Below are 9,382 nucleotides of genomic sequence, written 5' to 3'. Positions count from 1 at the left end.
CCCGCAAACAGGGCATGTGCCCTGACCAAGAATCAAACCGTGACCTCATGGTTCATAGGTCAACACTCAAGCACTGCGCCACGCTGGCTGGGCAGCCTGTAATGCTATTAATTGCCTTCTTACGATGGCTTTTGCTGTGTCCCATAGATTTGGGGTTGAGGTGTTCAGATTTATATTTGTTTCAAGGTGTCTTTTGATTTCTTCCTTGATCTCATTGTTAACCTGTTCATTGTTTAGTCAGATATTGAAAGTGTGTGTGTGTCCCCATCGGGGAGGTGGGGCATCTCTGACATGTAGTGGCGTGTGCACTGCCTCTCGGAGGTGCCTGTGTTTGGCCTCTGTCCCCTTAGTAAACACTGACGTTGGGGAGTTGTCTGCACCACAGGGATGTGACACCTCTCTCTGGCCTTGGGTTGTGAGGATTGCTTTCCAGCTTCTGGTTTCTCTCTCCAGCTTTTGACATTTTTCTCATTTTGGTTTGGGCACAGGAAGAGCCAGCCATTGCCTCATTGGCTTCTGGCCCTGGGGTCACACTTAGTACAGTGGTCTCTACCCCAGGAAGATGCACACACTTACTAAAATGACTCCTTTTTTACATCTGATCTCTAATCCATCTGGGATTTCCCTTTCCAATAATAAATGCTATTTCAGATAAAAAACAAATAAAAGTAGGTGAGCAGACACAGAAAAGATTCCATTTATAGGAAACTTCCAGAACAGGTAAAGGAACAGAGATAGAAAGCAGACCTGGGGTTGCCAGGGGCAGGAGAATTGGGGAGTGAGTACCCTTTGTGCACGGTTTCCTTTTGGGGTGATGGAACTTTCTGCAACTAGAGAGTGGTGATGCTTGCATAGCATCGGGAATGTACTTCATGTTCAGGAATGGCACCACTTAAAATACAAATGATAACTTTTCTTTATTACTTAAAAAGAATTATACCATGGAAAAATGAAGGCTAAGAACAGAAAAAAAGAAAATTATAGAAGTAAACCCACCCTCCCCCGCAAAAAAAAAACCCAAAATATTTAAAAAAATAATTCCATGGAAAAAAAAAACAAAAAATGAAAGAAAATAAAAGTGAAAGGTCAAAGGGGGTTGAAGCAAATTCTTCTGATGGGAGAGGGCGATCACGTCCACACGCAGATCTGGGGCTGGCACTGAGGCGTTTCCCAGAGGCAGCTCCTCCTCTGGGGCAGGCTCTGGGGAGGGATCTTCAGGCAGCGGTGGGGGGGCTTCAGTTACAGCTTGAGATGCTGCACAGGCGGCCCCAGTTCCAGAGCTGAGTGGATTGGCTGCTGGAGATGGCAGGACTTCTGGAAGTGGACAGCCCTCCAGGTCTGGCCCTGCATCAGGCTCCTCGGGATGGACGTTGGGTGGTAAAGCAGGAACCAGCGCTGCCTCCTGCACGAGTGATGGAGTTGCAATGGAAGAAAAAATTACCCACGTGCCTGCATTTCCACGTGCCCTCAAAGACAGAGCACAGCTGCAGCCCAGGACCCAGGACATCCTCCTGTAGGCAGGCCAGCAGGTGGGTGGGCTGAGGCCTGCCCTTGCTCCCAGTCAGCCTCTGGGGGTGCTCCCTGTGTGTCTGGTGCCAACCCCTCCCATAAGCTCACACGCACCTCCACCCTCTCCCACCATCACGTTCTCACCCGCGGGCTGTAGGTCCCCAGGCCCAGTGGTTTGGACTTGCACGTGGTGATCGGGTTGGCATGAGAAAGCAAGAGCTTCCTGTGGAGCCTGGACAGCTTCGGGGGAGAAATCCTCCTCTGGCCAACCACGGCCCCTGGTTCCCCAGAGCCCCTGCTGGCCACACGCTCTTCAGGCCTGCTCTGGCCCTTGGGGGTATGGGGCACCTAGCCTCACTCGTGCACATGGGGCGGGGGTCTCCGTCCAGCAGCTGCTGCTCCTCCATGTCCTGGGTTGGGCGCTGCAAGGACAGTGACCAGCAGCCAGTGCGGAGGCCTCACGCCCTGCCAGGCCCTGGTCGCTGCTGCTCCTGCTCCCGGATCAGGCCCAGCGCTGTGTCTGCACAGACCTCCACCCAGGGCAACTGAGATGCACCTCCAGGGCTCAGGATAAACCTGGGGCAGAGGGAGCTGCCCATACTCCCCCTCCACCCCCCAGCCTTGACCTGGGGTGTGAACATGACGGGCCCACCAGGCTTCTGACTCCTCCTCAGCCTGTTCCTGCTCAGGGCAGGCCCTCCCCACGTGAATCACACACACACACACTCACACACACACACACACACACACACACACACACACACACTGGGGAGATGGGACTGGTGAGGGGATCAGAATGGTGGCCTGGCTGGAACAAAAGTGCCCTTGGCCTCACCTTTGGACCGCCCCCCCCCCCCCCACGGCAACTCCCTTTCCCCCAATGAAAAGGGCCACAGGTATCTGGGTGGAGTCCAGACACCGTGGCGGCCATGGCAGAACATGCTCTCACCACTGCCTCTGCTGAGGCCACCGCGGCACACTGGCACACAACAGGAGAACTTGCGTCCTTTCCAATGTCTCCACTAGGGGCTGTTTCAGAACGCGGCTGCCTGTTACCAGGCTCCAAGTTCTGTTGGGCTCCATCGTCAGGAAGTGAGGTCACTGCCTGGCCCCCTACTCCGAGGTCTCCTCAGACAAGGGCAGTGACCTCACTTCCTGACGATGGAGCCCAACAGAACTTGGAACCTGGTAACAGGCAGCCGTGTTCTGACACAGCCCCTCCCAGCTCATTGATAGAGACATTCACACGGAAGGGATGGTCCCATGTTCTGTGCCCGTGTCCCAAGGCCGAGGCCTTAAAAGAGCCAACGGTGACAGCCTCTTCCCCCCCTCCTGTCGCCGCTGGTTCTGAACTCAGTCCCGATGCCTGTGGCCCTTTTCACGACGGGACCCAGAGGTGACACAGGGAGCCCAGGGAGGTTTTGTTTGGGCCCGGCCACTACTCTGATCCCACCTGAGCAGCTCCATGTCCCCTCCCCGTGTGTGTGTGTGTGTGCATGTGTGTGTGTGTGTGTGTGTGTGTGTGTGTGTGTGTGATTCACATGGGGAGGGCCTGCCCTGAGCAGGAACAGGCTGAGGAGGAGTCAGAAGCCTAGAGGACCGGTCATGTTCACACCCAGGTCAAGGCTGGCTGGGTGGACCTGGAGTATGGGTAGTGCCCTCTGCCCCAGGTCTATCCCGGACCCTGAAGGAGAATCACATTGCCCCATGAGTGGAGGTCTGTGCAGACACAGGGCTGGGCCTGATCCTGGAGCAGAAGGCCCAGTGGGCCGAAGCAGCCCACTAGGGCTGGACAGGGCTTGAGGTCTCCGGACTGGCTGCTGGTCACTGTCATTGCAGAGCTTAACCCAGGACTGGAGGAGCAGTAGCTGGTCGATGGAGACCCCCATCCCATGACCACCAGTGAGAAGCCGGTGAGCCACACCACTGAGGGCCAGAGCAGGCCCAGAGTGAGTGTGGCTACCAGGGGGGTGTTGAGATCCGGGGCCTGGGGACGGCAGAAGAAGGACTCCTCCCCCGAAGCTGCCCAGGCTCCAGGTTCCTCCCCACCCAGAGCCACTCAGTCCCCACAGGCCTGCTCCACCCAGTGTGCCCAGGATTGGCAGGCAACTCCCACTTTCCAAGTCCAAACTAAACTGGAATGGTATCCACGGGTCGAAAGATCTGGAGCCCATGGAAGCAGAGCCCAAGGGTGAGAAGGTGGGGGAGATGGGGGGGTGGAAGTGATAGAGAGGGGTCGGTGCCAGACACATACGGGCACCCCCCTAAGAGGCTGTCCAGGAGCAAAGATGGGCCTCAGACCACCCATCTGCTGGACAGCCGGCAGGGAGGACACCTTGTGGTGGGTCCCTCTCACAACTCCAGCATCAGCCCAGGAGGCAGAGCAGACCCCTGTTTCAAGGCCTCTCGAACATCTGGAAGAGCCAGATGCAGGGGCAGGCGTGGGGGCCCCACCAGCCCTGGGGGGATGTCCTCCCTGGCGGCCGAGCTACCTTCAGCTACAGTTCTGGAGCCCGGGCACCCTGACCCGTCTCAGACCCTCCCTCCTCTGCCCTGGGAACCTGCTTTCCCCTCCCCGCCAGAATTCGTCCCACCCCTCCTCTTCCTAGACATTCTATCCCTTTCCATTTTTATGGCTTCCTTTTTGTGCTGTATGGTGTGACTTATTTTACTTTTTAAATAAAAGTAAATGTTCCTATTTTAAATGGTGCCACTCCTGAGCATGAGGTATATTCCCGATGCTGTGCAAGCATCACCACTCTCTAGTTGCAGGATGTTCCATCTTCCCCAAAGGAAACTCTGCACCCGAGTCCTCACTCCCACTTCTCCTGCCCCTGGACACCCCTGCTCTGCTTTCTGTCTCTGCTCTGTAACCCTGTTCGGGACGTTTCCTGTAAATGGAATCTTACCATAGGTGCTTTTCTGCGTCTGCTCGTATACTTTTGCTTATTTTTTATCTAAAATAGCATTTTTGTTATTTGAAAGGGAAATCCAAGATGGATTAGAGATTAGATATAAACAAAAAAAGAAGCCCTTTTAGTTTCATCATCTCGGGGTAGAGACCACTGTGCTAAGTGTGACCCCAGGGCCAGAAGCCAGTGAGGCAATGGCTGGCTCTTCCTGTGCCCAAAACAAAAATGAGAGAAAAGCTAAAAGCTGGAGAGACAAACCAGAAGCTGGAAAGCAATCCTCACAACCCAAGGCCAGAGAGAGGTGTGGTGTCCCTGTGGTGCAGAGAACGCTCCAAAGTCGGTGTTTTCTAAGGGCACAGAGGCAAGCACAAGGCACCTCCAAGGAGAGGCAGTGCACACGCCAGTACATGTCAGAGATGCATGACCTCCCTGATGCGGACAGCACACTTTCAACAACACCTTACTAAACAATGAATAGGTTACACTGAGATCAAGGAAGAAACCAAAAGATACTTTAAAACAAATATACATGTGAACACAACACCCTAAATCTATGGGACACAGCATAAGCTGTCCTAACAGGGAAATTAATAGCATTACCGGCCTGCCTCAAGAAACAAGCTCAATTAAATAATCTAACTTTACACTCAAAGGAGCTAGAAAAGGAACAACAAAGCCCAAACTGAGTATAAAAAAAAGGGAAATAATAAAAATCAGAACAGAAATTTAAAATATAGAGTCTAAAAATCAATAGAAATGATCAATGAAAGCAAGAGTTGGTTCTTTGAAAAAAAAAAATTATTTCAAGATGGGCCATGGACCTGAAATAAAAGTTTAATGTATAAAGTTTCTAGAATAATGTTTGGGAAAATATATTTATAACCCTGTAATAGGTAAAGTGTTCTCTGAAATCACTGACCATAAAAGGAAAAAAATGATATATTGTTACTCAAAATTGTAAACTTCAGCTCATTGGTAACATAATATATAAGCATGGGAAGAAATACAATATAAATAAATGACAAAGGACTCATATGCAGGATGTATTAAAAAATCCTTCTATTCAATAATAAGAAAACTTCTCAATAACAAATATGCAAATTACACACTTGGCAAAGGAAGATATATATACTAGTAAATGGCCAATAAGCACTTGAAAGTTGCACATTATTGGTCAACAGGGAAATGCAAATTAATATTGAAATATGACTGTACTTCCAGAGTGCCCTAAATGTAAAACCTGACAACACCAACTTCTGGCCAACATGTGAAGCAATTAGAATTCTCATACATTGCTGGTAGGAGTACGAAATGGTACAACCTATTTGAAACTGGCAGTTTCTTGTAAAGTAAAATATACTAATACCTTATGACCAAATAATTTCATTCCTTGGCATTTGCCTAAGATAAGTGAAATCATATGTCTACAAAAAGTATTTTTATGCATATTCATGGCAGCTCTATTAATAATAGTCCAAAACGGAAACAATTCAAATGGCCACCAACAAAACAATGTGTGATAGCCCTGTAATGAAACTGTATTCAGCAATTAAAAGGAGGGGATAGATTTGGACCATAGTAAGGACGAATCAGCATTAGTTAGTGACTGATGGAAATAGGATAAGATAAAGAGAGAAACTATAGTAGTAGATGGCCTTAAGGTGATTACCTACTTGCCCAGGAGAAAGAGTGAAGAAAAAAATGCCTGGAGGGAGAAGATTTAGGGATGTGTGTAAGAGTATAGATGATGATTGTCTGAAAACTACTTCAAAACGATTTTTTCTTTTGTGAAGTAGAGCAAGTTTCTCTACTAATTGAAGGTTCCAGGTGGTCAAAATTCACTTGTTTCAATATTTCAAATTTTGTGTGTCTCTTTCCTGGACGGAATGTCCAATCGCTTCAAAGGTCCTTTGGCTTTGTGAGAGTACTGAGAAGGGTCTTGAGAGGAGATTACTTAGCATGCTTTAGAATTTCCTGTTTTCATTTCTCACGAAGTGTTTGAAGTCCAGGTATCTGTGGGCTGCTGAAGGGAGAGATGACTCCTGGTTTACCCTTCTCTTAGGTGGTATCTCAGCTGAGGGAATTTGGGCCGAGGTACATTATTTTTAGTGTTTCAGAATGGCGGTAAGAAAGGAGAGGAAAAGCATCATGCCGTGCTACACAGGTCCTTCAGAATTCAGTGAGCACATTCACTTCTTTATTTTCTATGGGAGAGTTGTTTTGTTATGTACCCGTTTCTTAAGGGTAAGAACTGCCTTCTTTATCTTTTTACCGACCCTCCCCTACCATGAAGTAGATAGAGTAGGTGTTCAATGACTCGATGCTGAAGAAGTGAATTTGCCTCTAGAAGTTTTATTATCATCACTTCCTCTGAGATATAAAGTTTTGTTGTTAAAAGCAACAACAAACGTAAACAACAGCACCAAAGTGGATTTTTAAAGAGCTTTTCAATAAAAAAAGGAAAATAAGGCAAGCCCAATATAAAAATGGAAAGACCCTTGACTGAAACTGACATTAAAGACCAAATGGGAAGGATAAGAGCGAAACGGGGAGGAAAATCAGATTCTCAAACTGTCTGAACTCAGAAACCAAAAAAGCAGAAGAGGTGGATCAGAGAATCAAAACGCCATGAAGGGGAACAAATAAAAAATAAAGGGACTAGTAGGGTGTGCCTGCAAGTTATAGAAGCACTGGCTTTAGCTATAGAAACAAAGGAAGGTCACGTGGAAACATGGGGCGGTGACATGAAAACTGCTCACTGTTACTCAGGAGGAAAGCTGGGATGGACATTAGTCTGATCTCACTCTCCACTCAGTGATCTCCTCTCTAGATCATGCACCCCTTGTTTTTAACCCATAAACTTGATGGCCATGCATTGACAGCTCAGCCACCTTGCATTCTTCGCGCCACTTTCATGACCTGTTAAACTCTTTAACCCTGACCTTGAAACCACTTCTGCTTCACTGTTTAATGTGTTCCATTCAAAACATAGAATACATTTTGGTATCCTCCACTTCTAAGGGACTAGTCTGAGGTGTATACAAGAATGATGACAAAGAAGAAAAGTCAAATAATTAATTATTCTTTTAACGAAGAGAATGCATGGCTATCTTGCTCAAATATTATTTGGTGTTGGAGCGGAAGTCTTCCAAGTTGATACTGTGGTCTGAGAAGGAAATATCCTCTGTTCCAGTGTCACCTTCTACAAAATCAGAACAGGTTAGGTTTTATTCTTAAATGTCAATATTCAAAGAGAGTTGATATTTGAGAATGAAGGATGTTACATTCACAGAAAATGCTTTCAGAATGAGCTTCTGATGCATTGTATATGAAACAGAAAGTATTTCCACAAAAGTAACAATCAGCTATCCCTGGACAAATCATTGAGGGTTTGCCTCCTCAGTAAATAACATTTGGGGTGAAGAAAATCTGGAACGTAAGAAGCAGTGGTTTCATGCTTTGGGGATTTGGATGGTCATTCGTTTCCTATTCGCTGCTATAACCCGTGATCACGTCTGAAATCAAGGTGTCTGAAGGGCAGTGTGCCTTTCTGGGGACTGGAGGAGAGAGCCCAAACGCTTGCCTTTTCAGCTAGACGCTATCCGTGTCTAGTATTTCCTCCCTCACCCCGCTGTTGTTGTTGTTGTTTCCTTTGCTGCTCAAACTAATAGCTCTGCATCGCTTTTGCACTACCCAGTCAAGGCAGCTGGAAATCTGTGCCCATATGAATTTTAGGAACGAGACATTTCGTTTGAGTTTATTTGGATTTGGTTTGCCACCATACTGCTCACATACACTCTTTTAAACAGTGATGGCCACTCGAAGACACTGGCTATTGCCAACAGTTTTCCTCAAGATGCCTTTGGTGCATGAACTACTAGGGAGAAGAAGAAAACGGAAAACCTATTAGAGTTAACATCGCAAACCAGCTGTGTAGTAATAAAAAAAAAATAATCAAGCCATGTTTTACCAAATGGTGCCATCTGTAAAATAAACGCTTTTCACTACCAGAGGCAGCATTTGCCGGAATGGCCAGTTCCTTGTCTTGCGCCTCTAGGCCAGCCAAAGCCACGTTAGGATGCTGAGAGACGCGTGGCAAGCTCATCTGAAACGCGTCTCTGGTGGACAGCGTACCGTATGATTCACGCTTCAGGTTCTCTGTTGTTAGAAAGGGATGAAACCGCTTTGGCTTCCGGAGTACTGGAGGTGTTAGGAGCCGCCTGGCATTTTGACTGTTTTTTTGAGACAAATATGTATGTGTGACTGCCTGGGGGGAAAAAACCCGCACACAACAGAACCCAACGTGAATAGCATCGGGTGATAGATTGCCCCTCACCATCAGTCAGATCAGAGGCAATGTAAACAGAGTGAAGCCATTTGCTCCTTTCCTGGGTTCCATTATGTATATGTGTTTATTTAATCAGAACTAAATGCTGTTACATGAAGTTCCCCTCGCCCTCCTGAGGAATCCAGACTCAACACGCGCCGCGCAGCTCAGTGCTGGAGCGGGAAGGGAGTGTAACCATAGTGATGGAATGGAAATGATTTTCTTTGTTCAGAGCCTTCAATATCCAACAGACATTACAGTTTCCAAGGTCAAAAATATATTAGGATGAGATAAAAATTAAAGAAAAATATGCTGGCTTAGCTACAAAAGCTAATTTAGTTTATGCATTATAAATTATGTTAGAATGACTAAAATGAGATTTCTCAGCAAGAACTAAATGTGTGGTTTCACAAAACTAATTTCCAAAGATGAACATGATTACAGAATTTAGCTTTAAAAGCTTTTCAGGCCATGAGAGAAAACAGCAAAGCTATCAATTATCAGACTTTAGTGGTGCCTCCGTCAGAAATATAATGGTATTTTTAGCATTCTGCTCAGCGTTTACTAAATTAGGAATGTCTACAAACAAATCAATTAATTGGGGCATTATTTAATTAAGTAAAACATGTGATCT

Source organism: Eptesicus fuscus, chromosome 15 (genome assembly GCF_027574615.1).
Source record: "Eptesicus fuscus isolate TK198812 chromosome 15, DD_ASM_mEF_20220401, whole genome shotgun sequence".
Lineage (NCBI taxonomy): Eukaryota > Metazoa > Chordata > Mammalia > Chiroptera > Vespertilionidae > Eptesicus > Eptesicus fuscus.
Note: the sequence above shows the minus strand (reverse complement) of the source record.